Source organism: Chiloscyllium punctatum, chromosome 3, assembly GCF_047496795.1.
Source record: "Chiloscyllium punctatum isolate Juve2018m chromosome 3, sChiPun1.3, whole genome shotgun sequence".
Lineage (NCBI taxonomy): Eukaryota > Metazoa > Chordata > Chondrichthyes > Orectolobiformes > Hemiscylliidae > Chiloscyllium > Chiloscyllium punctatum.
Window position 1 is genome coordinate 140,746,250 of NC_092741.1, and position 16,040 is coordinate 140,762,289.

Genomic DNA, 16,040 nt, shown 5'->3' on the forward strand with positions numbered 1-16,040 from the left:
AGGGATCTCATCATCAATGAGATCCACCTTGCCCTAGTTCCAGTCACCATACATTCCATGGCCACGATATCTCAAATGATGACCAAAGATGACCTGCTCCAGAGGTATGTTATTCCATGTCTGAAGACATTAATTAAACTATCCATACAGGTTAAGAGACTCAAGAGTCAGGGTTCAAAATATTTGGCAAATCCATCCTCAAACGCCCCCCAAAATGCCCAGGAAAATTCAATCACAGAGGCAACTAATCAAGGAAGAGTCACCACCAAATGGAAATAACAGAATTGGTGAGGAAGATTGCCTCCCATCTGAGGACAGTTTTCTTTCTTGCTCACTGCCGGCAAGATCCACTAGCAAGCAACAAACCTTATTTAATTCTTTCCTGAGGTGTCACTGGCTAGCAGTAGATAGAAACTTTTCCCACTTGTAAAGATACAAGAATGGAATTTGTAAAAGAAGCAAGGTTAATAGAAGGAAAAATGTTTCATTCAACGAGTAGTTGGGATCTGAAATGCACTGTTTGGAAGTATTGTGGAGGTAGGTTTAAGTGAGGAATTCATGAGGGCGTTGGGCCATTATTAGGTAAAAATAATGTGTAAGGATAAATGGAAAGGTTAGGAGAATGAAACAAGGTCACGATGTTCATTAGAAGAGCTGGTGGTTTCATGCTGGGCCAGATGGCCTCCTGCTCCACAATAAGACATCAATGGTTTATTACCTATCCCTAATGACTCAGAGTACAGTTCATAGTCAACCACTTTGCTTTGGGTCTGGAGTTATATGTTGATGACACCAGATAAGGATGGTGCATCTCCTTTCCTGAAGGACACTCGTAGATTGGTTAGATATTACAACAATTGACAATGGCTACATGGTCACCATTAGACTCACTTTTTGGTCCACTTTATGGTGAGATTTGAACCCATGCCTCCAGAGCATAAGTCCCGCGTTCTGAGTTATTAATGCGGTGATATTGGTATTACACCACTAACTCCCACTAGGACAGACCCCATATCCCAGACCCCAGCCTGTAATTATCATCGGAGTTGACTACTTCTTATATGCAGGACAAATTTAGTTTGGGAAACTTGGTCAGCATGGATGAGTTGGACCGAAAGGTCTGTTCCCGTTCTGAATGATTCTGTAACCCTATGTGCAAGAATGACAAAGCTCATACATGAGCTAAGGATTGCATTATCGAGCAAGGAAACACAAACCATCCCCTAGCAGAGGTGACACTCACTTGTATGACTTTGTAATGGAAGAGTCTGCACACAATTACGTTATAGACAATTACCAAGTTGTATTACGGTTGATTGTAGGATGTTGAGTGTCACCAATGTTACTATTACTTACTGGTATAAGTTCTGTTAATTATCATTAGTTATTTGTGAAATTGAAGTTCCTTTCACCTCTGATTTCCCAGCCGGAGTGCTGTCCTGCCCCAAAATCCCCCTTGCCCATTGTGACATTGCATCAGAAACCAATTGAAATTCTTAGTATCCACTGCCACCTACAGGAAGAGATTCGTAGTTTCTTCCAGGATCGAAGGACTTAAACAGGACACAACATTAAATGATACTGTAGTATGAGAAACAAGAGATGTTGATGGGTAATCCAAAGAATTAAAAGAGGGAATAAACAAGGGGAAGGTGATGTCCTGGTAGTGCAATTACAAGACTAATAATCTGGAGACCCAAGCTAATTTCCTGGAGACCCAAATTTGTATCCTGCAATGGCAAAATTTGATTTCAATCCAATAAAAATATGGAATGCAGATAAAACTGCTGTCATTTGTCAGGGAAAAGCCATCTGGTAGACTAATGTGAGAGAAATCTGCCATCCTTGCCTGGTCAGGTCTACATGTGACTCCGGAACCACAGCAGCAATATGGTTGACTGTTATCTGTCTTCTGGATGGGTAATAAATGCTGGCCTAGCCTGTGATGCACCCATCCCGTGAATGAATTTTAAAAAATAAATAATCTGGAAAGTAACATAGGAGTGCTCCGGGTAGGAACCAAGTAACTGACTAAAACCGAAGAGGAGAGGTATATTCTACAGGTTCCTTTATGTGTGTGTACACTTAGAGTCATAGAGTCATAGCGATGTACGGCATGGAGACAGACCCTTCGGTCCAACCTGTCCATGCCGACCAGATATCCCAACCCAATCTAGTCCCACCTGCCAGCACCCGGCCCAAATCCCTCCAAACCCTTCCTGTTTATATACCCATTCAAATGCCTCTTAATTAGAGGGGGTCATTTCAGAACGGAAATGTGGAGACATTTCTTCAGCCAGAGAGTGGTGGGCCTGTGGAATTCATTGCCACGGAGTGCAGTGGAAGCCGGGACGCTAAATGTCTTCAAGGCCGAGATTGATAGGTTCTTGTTGTCTAGAGGAATTAAGGGCTACGGGGAGAACGCTGGCAAGTGGAGCTGAAATGCGCATCAGCCATGATTGAATGGCGGAGTGGACTCGATGGGCCGAATGGCCTTACTTCCACTCCTATGTCTTATGGTCTTAATGTTGCAATTGTACCAGCCTCCATCACATCCTCTGGCAGCTCATTCCATACACGTACCACCCTCTGCGTGAAAACGTTGCCCCTTAGGTCTCTTTTATATCTTTTGCCTCTCACCCTAAACCTATGCCGTCTAGTTCTGGACTCCCCGACCCCAGGGAAAAAACTTTGTCTATTTATCCTATCCATGCCCCTCATAATTTTGTAAACCTCTATAAGGTCACCCCTCAGCCTCCAACACTCTAGGGATAACAGCCCCAGCCTATTCAACCTCTCCCTATAGCTCAAATCTTTGATCCCTGGCAACATCCTTGTAAATCTTTTCTGAACCCTTTCAAGTTTCCGATAGGAAGGAGAACAGAATTGCACACAATATTCCAACAGTGGCCTAACCAATGTCCTGTATAGCCGCAACATGACCTCCCGACTCCTGTACTCAATACTCTGACCAATAAAGGAAAGCATACCAAGCACCTTCTTCACTACCCTATCTACCTGTGACTCCACTTTCAAGAACTATGAACCTGCACTCCAAGGTCTTTGTTCAGCAACACTCCCTAGGACCTTACCATTAAGTGTATAAGCCCTGCTAAGATTTGCTTCCGAAATTGGTTCTGAGAACAATTAGCAGCTAATTGAGCTCTTAAAATTACTCAACATGAATCAGTCTAATGCTCAAATAAATTATAGGTCTCTTTTCTCTGTGTAGTTTATAGATTTATTTGTCCTCACCTTCAGACATTTAAAATAATGCTTGTCAAAGAAGTCTAAGTAGGACTTTAATGAATTAACTGAACAATTCCAAGTACGTTTGGTGAAAGGCAAGATTTTTGATTTTTTTATGTCAATATTTGCATTGGAGTTGTTATCTAATACCTGCTGCATCAATGTTATTGGACACAGAAAAGTCATTAACTATGTACATGAGGATTTAAATACTTTTCCATTGCAAATTGAAAAATATTTCCAAAGTTTGGATCCACATTCTGTGTTCAGATTTTACTGAAACCATGGCTGTTGAAAGAGTGACAACCACTGCCTCCTCTTCAAGGAAGACTACTTAACAAAAGCTTATCCTCAAAACGTCAATTCTCCTGCTCCTCAGAAGCAGCCTGACCGGCTGTGCTTTTCCAGCACCACATTCTCAACCCTGGTCTCCAGCATCTGCAGGCCTCACTTTCTCCCAGGCAATTTAACAAGACATCCCTTACATTCTTCATGTCATTTTGGTATTCCCTTTGTTCAGGAAAGTAGTGGTGGCGGGGGGGGGTAGGCGAGTATCAACAACTGATTCAGTGAGAAGTCCTCCCAAACTAGAATGTTGCAATATTCCTGTCTTCCTTACAAAGTTCATCAAACACATTTTCCTACTTGTGAGGGTCGTTAACAAGTTTATAGATAATATCCTTCTGAAGAATTTCTCATCAGATTCATTTTGATGGTGCTTGCAGATCAGGAAGATGACCAGTACCTATTGGAATGGATTTGAAGAGAACAATTGCGCAAGCAAAAGCCCCTTAATGTGAAACTCTTCTGACACAGTGGTAGCGTTCCTTTCATCTGGATTCAAGTCATACCTCCCATGGAGGTGCATCATGTCTGAACACGTCAATTAAAAATTCTATATTTTTTTAAACACTTATTAAAGGAAGAGGTTAACAGTTGGTTGGAGACAATTATAATGAGACATGAGAGAGAGTAAAATTACTTCTACTGCAGCCGACCCTTATCTAGTTTAAAGGGATTTTTAACTCTTTCCTGAGCTGAGGGTGTTGCTGGCAGTACAATGTTAGTTGCCCATGTGTAGTTGCCTTGAACTAAATGGCTAGGTGGGCCATTTCAGAGAGTGTTTAAGAGTGAACTACATTTCTGTAGGTCTGGAGTTTCATGTAGACTGGATGAGATAAGGATGGCAGATCTCCTTCCCTAAAGGACATTATTGAAACATTTATATTTTTTACAACAATCAGTGAAACCTGCTATTGTTGTCATTACTGAAACTAGCTTTCAATTCCACATACATTAATTGAACGTAAATTAAACCAGTGGCCATTTAAACCCAAGACCCCATGATATTACCCTAGGCATACAATTACTAATGCATTAACATTATAACACTATGCCATGGTCATTGCTGATAATTCCCTTTGATGCTCGGATGACTTGCAGCTATACCATGGCTTTCTGTCTCTGTCAGGAAACAGCTTCTACTGATTTTAAAAGCAGATTGCTTGGAAGGTTTGACCACCATGGATGTACACAATGCTGGAGTATACCTGTCTATCTTACAAAGTTCAATCAAACACGTTTTCGTACTTGTGGATATCATTGCACACACTGTGTCAGACTTCCAAGCCACTCTCAGTCTCTTCAACTTTGCATTCAATAAACTCAAATTGCCATTGAACTTGGAGAAAGTGAGGACTGCAGATGCTGGAGATCAGAGCTGAAAAATGTGTTGCTGGAAAAGCGCAGCAGATCAGGCAGCATCCAAGGAGCAGGAGAATCGACGTTTCAGGCATAAGCCCTTCTTCAGGCATGAGGAAGGTGTGCCAAGCAGGCTAAGATAAAAGGTAGGGAGGAGGGACTTGGGGGAGGGGCATTGGGAATGCGATAGGTGGAAGGAGGTTAAGGTGAGGGTGATAGGCCGGAGAGGGGGTGGGCGCGGAGAGGTTGGGAAGAAGATTGCAGGAAGAGCTTTAGGGCAGAGGAGATGATCTGGGGGGTGCAGAGAGAGAGGGACTCACTGAAATCCTTGTAGAATCGACGTTTCGGGCATAAGCCCTTCTTCAGGAATGAGGAAGGTGTACCAAATCCTCTACGAGGATTTCAGTGAGTCCCTCTCTCACTGCACCCCCAGATCATCTCCTCTGCCCTGAAGCTCTTCCTGCAATCTTCTTCCCGACCTCTCCGCCCTCACCCCCTCTCCGGCCTATCACCCTCACCTTAACTTCCTTCCACCTATTGCATTCCCAACGCCCTTCCTCCCTACCTTTTATCTTAGTCTGCTTGGCACACCTTCCTCATTCCTGAAGAAGGGCTTATGCCCGAAACATCGATTCTCCTGCTCCTTGGATGCTGCCTGACCTGCCTCGCTTTTCCAGCAACACATTTTTCAGCTGCCATTGAACTTGGCCAATATAAAACTCATATGTCAACCCACACCTAGTCAGTCAAATGTTCCATTCCCCATATATGTTGAAGGAAAGACTCTGAAATATGTTGAGCACTTCCCATACCTGGGTCACTATCTCTATCTAAAGTCCACCTTTGACAAATAGATCCAACAACAGTTTGGGCATGCCAGCTCCATCTTGTATAAACTGTGGCAAGAAGTGTTCAAGAACAAATTCCATCACAAGTCCACAAAATTCCAAGTGTAGTGTACCACAGTGAGACTTGGACAGCAACACATAAGACCACTAGAGAAATTCTAGCAGCAAGATCTTTACTGTATATTCCAATTTGAATAGGTGCTAGTTTACACAGCTCCATGAGGGTTCAGGCAAAATGGATTGGATGCTATGTTTCATAGCTGAAAAGTGTTCCCCAGCCAGATCCAGTTGTTTTTCAATCCTCAAATGGTTAAGCTCCCATGGGAAATCAAGGACTACACTTCTGAAACTCTCCCTTAAGTGCAACAGAATTGACATAAAGGATTGAGAGGGTTTTGTATCAATTGTAGAATGCTTACAGGGTGGAAACAGGCCACTTGGCCTCTCGAGACATCACTGTTGATGGGCATCCCATCAAGACCTGACCCCCTACCATATAAGCCTACTTTTTGCATGGCTAATCCGTCTAACCAACATATCCTGGACACTATGACAATTTAGCATGGCCAATCCACGTAATATGCACATCTTTGGACAGTGGAACTACACCGGAGCACCCAGAGTAAACCCACACAGATGCAGGGAGAATGTGCAACCTCCACACGGACAGTTGCCTGATGCTGGAATCACACCCAGGTCCCTGGTGCTGTGAGGCAGCAGTGCTAACCACTGAGCCACCACGTTGTCCTTGAATTATTCAAAATGGCGACAAGTATCAATCAAGCTGCATCACAGTTTGAGTGTGAGTGTCTTAATTATGAGGCAGACCAGTGAAAAGAAGGAAAGAAAAGAAAGCAAATTCTGAACTTCAGATACCGTTCCCTCATTGGACACATTGGTAGTAAACCCCAGGAGATGCCAAATATGAAGAGGTCACCTCAGGGAACAGGAAGCCCACAGCTTTTCATTCTTGTTGCCATTTCCTCCAGACAAATCAGGCCCAATGTCACCACAGGCTGAGGATGTCCTGGGACACAATACCAGACCAGGCCAACTGCTAGAATGGGATCTGAAGGGGTGGGTGGTCATTCTATATCAGCAGCTGCTCTCAGTGTTCACACTACTAGTTCTTTCCAGGGATCCACTGGGAATCTGTGTGGGATCTTTCAATCCTCAACCTACAACTGCATCCAAGATGTTACTGGTGCCCTTTCTGTCAGATCACACACATCATTTCATTCCCCTGTATCGAGGGCAATGCTGTAGCCCAGGCAGTGAGCTTCAGCAATTTATCTGACTTTACCAGGTATGGGGTATGATAGACTGTACATTTTGAGAGTGCCATGTTCTGATACAGCCGAATTTATTAATAGAAAACTGTACCATTACATCAATGTGTAAGTCATCTGTTATCATGGCTATTAAACCTTAGAGGTTTGCATGAGGTATCCTAGGAGCTGCCATTGTCCTATATCCTTGAGAACATTTATGTTCCTGTTTCATTTTTTGGGTTGATACCTGACAAACATGATTACTGGGAGAGAACGATTACACTCTACAATAATGGCTGATGACTTCATCATGCAACTTCCTCAACAGTGGCTCAGTGTAGCCCATTGTTCAACCAGGCTCATAATGGAGCAGACAATAGGCTTCTTGAAGATGAGTTTCCAATGCATGCATCGGTCTAGGGGCCAACTTTACTGTATCATCCAAATGGAATTAGCTGCATGCTGTTCTCTGCATAACTGGAGCAGATAAAGAGAAGGTGTGACAGAGACTGAAGAGTTGGGAGTGTGGCAGCAGTATTCCAAGGAGAAAGGTGAGGGCATTGAGCAGGGGAAGCGTCACCTTCAGTATGATAGAGTACAGCATCATCAGGCACTACAAGCTCGACAGGACTTCATTGACACTCAGTTCCAGTGGATAATAGTTGGGTGCAGTGATCCTTCATTCAAATTGTTAAAACTGTACAACTATTGTAGCTTGAACGGAAAGCAACCTCTCTCTGTTCTGACAGGCAAATACAACTTTAGTTTGTTTCTTTATTGTTCACTTTTCCTGTTGGTGAATTAAGTGACTAGTTTGAAGTGATTGAAATATTTCCTGTTTGTAGCGTTATTAGACAATGATAAGATGCTGAGTTACAGTGGACACTGGAGAAAGAGTAGCACTGATTTAGACAAGGTTGGAAGATATGTGGCTAAGGAACGGTAGGCTTTGTTCTTAAACAGTGGAAGGTGTATGAATGCACAGCTGCATGTACAACAAAGGGTCAGCTGTGCCACCTATGTGCCCTGCGAAGCGCTAGTTTGTGGTAACTATCCCACTATGTGCACAGTGAGGAGTAACTCTGGACTGCCAACCCTTGAACCAGGTGCAGGCTGGGTTCAAAGGTGACATTGTGTTCAGAATCCTGGGATATTCTGGCAGTGACCAGAACATCTGCCTTCGGTGACTGAAAAAACAAGACGTGTGGGGCACCACAGGGTGTGTTTGCATTGTTAATGAGTTGAGTTTGGGATGATAATTAGATTAGATTACCTACAGCATGCAAACAGGCCATTTGGCCCAACAAGTCCATACCGGCTGTCTGAAAAGTAACCCACCCAGACCCATTCCCCTATATTTACCCGACCACTGCACCTAATCTATGGGCAATTCAGGATGGTCAATTCGTCTAACCTACACATCTTTTGGATTGTGGGAGGAAACCAGAGTACCCAGAAGGAACCCACGCAAACAATTGGCAAACTCCACACAGACAGTTGCACAGTCCACTGAGCCACCATGCCGCCCGAATGTGAGAAGACCCAATGGGCTTGAAACCTTCAATGAAAATGAACAAAAATAAAATTCACCACCCCTCTATGCGGCCCTAATAAAACAAGAAAGCATTTACATGGTTATGATTAGATGACTTTTGGCCTGATAATTCACAAAACAGGGGAAACCCATCCTCACAGCCAGCAGGGGAGAAGACCATAATTAAATCTATCGCTATTCTCAGCAGTCAGTCTGCCATATTTTGTGATTTAAATGTCGAGTAGCTTCAGCTACTTTGACAGCTGCTGTGAGATTACGTCAGTGATTGTGGGCTGACGGAGGCAGGTAGCTGAAGGTGTAGGAGGGGTAGAGTGCCCAGTAGGTGATGGGAGTAGGGAACTAGGATGCAGTGTGGCTGAGAAGGTGGAAGGGGGCAGGTGACTGCATGAATGTTTTGGGTAGGTTGAGATGTCAGTCAAGTGAGCAAGTTGTTTCAGTAGTAGTTTTGAGTTGGCTAGGGGGTTTAAGAATGCATCATGGCCAATGGGGAGAGTCCTGTTGATAAGGGGTTGTCTCACTAGGGGTGGTGTTTGTGTTGAGTCTGGGAGGGTGGATCAGGGGTTGGTGTGTGTGTTGTTGGAAAGAGGGTTAGTGGCAAGTCAAGGGATTAAATTAATAAATAGCCAACAGTCACTGTAGATTTTTAATCCTCTGACATTTCCTCAGATTAAATTTCCTTCAAGCACAGAGGACTTGCCAATCGGAATTTTCCATTTCAATGTTGTGAAATAACAGAAATTACATGATAAGACATTAGAGTTAATTGATTTAGCTCAGATTCACAGAATCAGAATTTGTCTTGATCATTTCAACAATTTGAGTCATGACTCCAAATACCAAAATGGCCAATAAAATAGCCATCAGTCTCAGCACAGACACAGACATGTCTAGGTTAAGGCCAAGAGAGAGAGAGAGAGAGACCCACACTGGGAACAGAGTGGGAAAGGGCAGGCCTGCACCAGGATATGAGGCCAATGTAGAGCATGGGAATGGGGCAGGAGTAGAGTTCTGCACAGGGAGGAGTATGAGGAGGGGATGTGTGGGAGCAATGAGGTGGGCTCCTACACTGGGAGTGGAATGGGTGGGGCAGCTGTATTGGAAGCCAGCTTCCTTTTTGGTGGAGATGATGGAAAGGCTTCAGGAAGATATAAATGCCACAGGGAAAGTTGAGAGAGAGAGGGAAGCTGCTGGAAGAAAGAAGGAGAGCAATGGTACAAGGAAGAGAGATAACTTCAAAATAAAATGCAACTCTTTTTACTTTGTCACACAACATACTTTATTTTACATCTTACCATCTTTAGACAGGCAGCTGCTTCTCATCACTTAAGGTTGGCTTTGTCTCTGCTGGTGTTCAGAGAATACTCTGCCTTTGACAATAACAGGGAAATGTCTCGGGGAACTGATAACTCAGGGCTTGAAGGGGTTGGACAGAGAGAAAAATGCAGCTGGTTTTATTGACAGGGCAGTGAGTAAGCTCCTATCTTTGGAAACTAAAAGTGCACATCATAATCCAGACAGCGTCTCATCAAAACCCTGTGCATCTGCAGCAAAACTTCCCAACTAATGAAGGGTTTGTGCCCAAAATGTCAACTCTCCTGCTCCTCAAATGCTGCCCAACCTGCTGTGCCTTTTCCAGCACCATTTCCCTTCCTAATCAATTGCTAATCAAGTGCATACTAACCTTTTGTGTTTCATGTACCATGATACCCAGATCCCACCATTCCCCCAACACACACACAAAACTTCTGCAATCCTTCTCCACTTAAATAATATGCAAATTTCAATTCTTCCTGCCAAAGGGGCAAGTTCATATTTTCCACACTATACTCCATCTGCCACAGTTTTGTCCTCATATTCAGTTCTTAGAACCCTTTATTGCTCCTTATATTTCAGTAATCTCTATTGTTACCTGCATTTGTACAAGCCTTTTCCTCTAGCTGTGTACTATTCCCCGCTTCTCTAATTGACCAAGGTTGTATATTTAATTAATCAGAGAAGCTGGACATCTTTTCAGAGTAGGAAAAGCCTCGAGAAGGTTTGTTGGAGATGTTTAAAATTATGAAGACTTTAGAAGGAGTCAATAATGAGGAAGCTGTTTTCAGTGACTGAAGGGTTAACAATCAGAGGGCAGAGATTTATTAGGGTTCACTAAAGAGCGAGAGAAAATACGAGAAAAATCTTTTTCAGATTACAGATGGTTTAGCGTTTGATCGCATTGCCTGTTAGGATGGTGAAGATAAATTCAATTGTGTATTTCAAAGGGAACTGGATTAGTGCTTAAAGGAAACAGAAAATGCAGGGCTCTGAGGAAAGAATAAGGAACTAGGACTAACTAGAACTGCTCTTCAGAAGATGAGCATCAACTTGACAGACTAAATGGTTTTCTATGTGTAGTATGCTCTGACTCTGAAATAAACAACTATATCTCTTGCTCCTTCGGGTTATGAAAATGTCTCGTGTTCTCACATGTAGCTCTTTGAACTTCCTATAAATCATCCATGATTTTATCCACTTGCAGCTCTGTGCAATCTACGGTGGTCAATTTCTACTGCATCCCTTAAAGATAGCCTCACCTAAATTTAAAACCTTAATTTGTGACTCATTCTCCTTCACTCAAGCCTAATATCTAATTCAAACATGTTATGGTTATTGTTAATGAGGTATTGGCCTTACTATTAAATTATTAATTAATTCAGTCTCATTGTTCACATCACAACTAAATCTAATACAGCCTGGTCTGTTGCTGCCGTATAGTAGCAGGTCACTCAACCGCCCTGAACCAGTTTCCAAGCATTCCATCCACCTGACTTGGCTCCACATCAATTTATAATACTGTCTGGCAAAAATCCAATGTATTTATTAATAAAGTTAATGCCTTTAGTGGGATACAGTACTAAGCTCCTAACATGCTACCAGGTAGAAATGTTATTTAATTTCTCTTGTGAATGTCACAGCTCTACTTTTGAGATTACATCCTTACCCACCAAAGGGAATGATTCTATCTACATTCTCAACTCCTTTAAAATCATAAAAACCTGAATCACCTCACTTCTTGGCCTAATATATTCTTGCGAATTAAAGCACTCTTCATAATTTAACTCTTGGAATCCTGTCAAGACTGCTGAATCTGCACAAATATATGCCATCTGACTGTTAACCCTTCAGTCATTGAAAACATTTTCCTCATTATTATCTCTTTTTAATTCTGTCTTCATTATTTTAAATATCCCGAGGTACCCGTTCAGAATTGTACATGGTACTCCAGTTGTGGTCTAACCAAGGGTTGTATAGATACTGTTAAATGTCTTCTGTTTTATATATTACACCTCTAGCTGTATAAGATAACACTGTTCGTTTTTGTCCTTGCTGACCCTAGTTTATTGATGTGTGTTTATATGGATCTCTTTGGATCCTAGTTTGTCATCACTTTAGCAATAATCAGATCCATTATTTTCAGTCAGTCCAAGACAGATGACCTTCCTACTGTCTTTGTATTCCTGCAGTCATCCTAAAAATTAAAACTTTTTAAAAATATGCAGTATTTGCTAATTTACCTGATTTTCAGACCCAGATTGTCAAAAAACCTAGATTAGTTTTCTGAATTTAGCATGAATTACAATATATTACAAATAACTAAACAATTACTATGTAAATCCACCCAATTACTATGAAAATGTTTATAATTTTATGTTCTCATCAAATACTGGTTACCACCAAAGTCGTATTCTCCAAATGGTATTTGTTTTTCCATTTCAGTCAATTAATTTCTGATATTTTACATATTGGTATGCCATAACCTATCTTCCTGAAGAAGGGCTCATGCCCAAAATGTCGATTCTCCTGCTCCTCGGATGCTGCCTGACCTGCTGCGCTTTTCCAGCAACACATTTTCAGCTTCATTTTTGCTTACAATTGACTTCAGCATGTCTCTTATTTGTCAGTCCTGCTGTGACTACTTTAGTTATTTTAGTATTTTCCTCACCTGATGTATTGATTGTATAAAGCACGTGTTTTTATATATCTGTGTATTTGATTGTGTACTGAAACGGGGGGGGGAAAACTGTTTGAAACGACCAAGGATTGCTGAAGGATTACTACAGCTTTTAAAGTGACTTGGCGTTCATTGTAAATATTGCTTATACATCTGCTGGTTCAAGCAGTATTTGAAGTATAGTTTGCAGGTGAGCTGGAGCCAAGGGCTGTATACAAATTGAGAGTCAGCTGGCAACAAGTAGCAGATTGTTCTGTTGACTAATAACCAATCATTGATGGCAAAGGCCTTCTGTCTGCCAACAGCTATGTGATTGGTTCCCAAGCAGCTACACACCTTGGGACTGTGAGCAAGACAGGCAGAAATCATCAGATCTCCACATATTCTGGGAAGCTGTCTCTGTTATCTGCAGTAAAAACTCATATAAACCAAAAGAAGACCAGTTTATTTTTCCTTCTGCAATTGTTTTAAGCTGTGTCTTTTAATGAATAAGTCCAAGGTTTTTACAAGTGCAAACCAGATACCCTATGTCTCTGGAAAATAAGTACCTTACAATCATAGAATCATATCTAGAGAATGATTTGGAGATGCCGGTGTTGGACTCGGGTGTATAAAGTTAAAAATCACACAACACCAGGTTATAGTCCAACAGGTTTAATTGGAAGCACTAGCTTTTGGAGCACCGCTCCTTCATCAGGTGGGTGAGGGACCACTAAACTATTTTCCTAGTTTTTGCCTCTGCCTACATTACCCACTTTTGTTTCTGTTTGTATCTGTCTGTATGTGCGTGTAAGTGGGACTTTATAATGGGGTTAGAATTTTAACTAGAGAGTTTTACGCTGATGATTCATAATTGCTTACTCTAGCTGTAGTCTATTTATTTATAATACATTGTAATTCATGTTAAATTCAGAAAACTAATCCAGGTTTTTTGACAATCTGGGTCTGAAAATCAGGTAAATACTGCACATTTTAAAAACTTTTTAATTTTTAGGATGACTGCAGGAATAGCAGGCTTGATTTCCAGCATCCTATCCCAGTGAAGTATAGCACTATTATTACATTTGTAACATTGCTCCTACACTTTTTTTAAACCTCTAAACTATGTTAATGTTTCTGACTGCATCCTCCCTTTTAATTTATTACTATAAACTCCGTTCCACTGAACACTTTCTTCTCACACCACTTCTTTACCTTCATGTTTACAGTATATGCTGATCTGTTTGTTCTTATTCCAATTAACAAATTGGAAATTTGAGTTACAATCTTGATATTACCACCTTTGAGGGCTTGTCTTTTACTATTCACTTTCAGTCTGTGGGTGTCATTGGCTGGACCAGCATTTATTACCCATCCTTAACTGCTAGAGAATAGTTAACTATTTACAAGTCCTTACTCTAACCTATCTTTTACCTTCCCTTCCACAACACTAATAGTAATAAAACCTCCAATTAAGATATACAAAACAAAATGTCTTATCTCAAAACCAGGCAGCTTTCATTCTACTCTGTATTTCAGTCTTCTTTTCTTCTTGTTGGGGATCATGTTTCACAGGTTACTGATCAATAAAGGGACCTTAAAAGAGAGCTATTTTCTGGGCAGTGTGCAGATGTTGTTGGCTTGGCAGTTCTTCTCTCAACTGTTCAATTTTCCCTTGTCTTATTCTCCTAAAGCACCGGATTGTGTCAGTGGCTTTTAGGATTGTCAATATACTCAATTCAAACTTGATTGGAATTTGGTATTTTTGAGGGTATAATTTAAACTGATTTGCCTAATTCAAATCTGTTTTGTCATTCCTAGGCAACCAGATAATTTAGCTTTTGATCAAGTGTTACATTGTGACTTTATCGAGAACACTTGATGCTGACAAGGAGCTCTACCAGTTTTTAACTCTCTTAAAGGTACAGTACACCCCACATCTTCATAACAGTAAGTACGTCTACATATTGATAAAGAAAACTTTCTTGGAAACATTTAATAAATTCCTCACTATCCAAGCCCTAACAGTGAATAAACTCCAGTCTGACCATTGTGGCACAGTCAGCCTCACACAGGGCAGCTCACATGTGACACCAAAAAGGTTTTGCAATTTACATATGAATTAACTGAAACCAACGTGGTCATTCTAAAAGATGAGAGACTTAACAAACATCAAACCAAAAATCTGGGTCTGCTACGTAGATGACACCTTTGTCATCACAAAACGAAACAAGATAGAAGAGATATTTAACATCATCAACAACACCTTCACAGGCATAAAGTTCACCAAGGAGGAACAACAAACTCGCATTCCTGGACGTCACAGTCGAAAGAAAGGACAATGGAGAACTACAAACCCGCATATACAGAAAACTGACAAACACTGACAAATACGTAACTACACCAGCAACCAAACCAACACACACAAACGAAGCTGCATCAGAACACTATTCCAATGAGCCACCACACACTGCCGCACAGACGAAATTCGGAAAACATAGGAGCACCACCCATACAACGTATTCGAGAAGAACATACTAAAAAAATACAGTCCGCAGATTCCTCAAGAACAAACCACGACAAGCAGACCAAACACAGCCAGAAACCCTAACCACCTTACCATACATCAAAGAAGTTTCAGAAATGACAGCCAGACTACTAAGACCCCTCGGAATCCTAGTAGCACACAAACCCACCAACACTCTCAAACAAAAACTAACAAACTTAACAGACCCAGTACAACCCATGGACAAAACCAATGTCATCTACAAAATTCCATGCAAGGACTGCCACAAACACTACGTAGGACAAACAGGAAGAAAGTTAGCCACCAGGATACACGAACACCAGCTAGCCACAAAAAGACACGACCCTCTCTCCCTCGTAGCCTTACACAAGGATGAAAAAAACCACCATTTCAACTGGGACAACACATCTATCCTGGGACAGGCTAAGCAAAGACATGCCAGAGAATTCCTAGAGGCTTGGCACTCCAACCACAACACCATAAACAAACACATAGATCTACATACCATCTATCAACCCCTCAGAAAACGAACAGGAAATGACATCACCACAAACCCCAGGAACCCCATCCAGGAGAAAGATGTAAATAGAAAGCAGGAGACAACAGCTTAGCTTCACTTGGAGGTCGCCACTGATGATGTTACCTAGCCAGGTAATGAAACGTCTGGATATCAAACCTACAGCCTAAACTTAACAAACAATCCAGGTCTTTTTCAATATAATTTCAGTTACATTTCACAGTAAACTTTTGCTATAAGTTCTGTATCATACGATCTTATACTCCACAACCACCTGATGAAGGAGCAGCGGTCCAAAAGCTAGTGCTTCCAAGTAAACCTGTTGGACTATAATCTGGTGTTATGTGATTTTTTTAACATTGCCATTTCAAGCTTTTATTTATTTGCTAGGCATAATTTAGT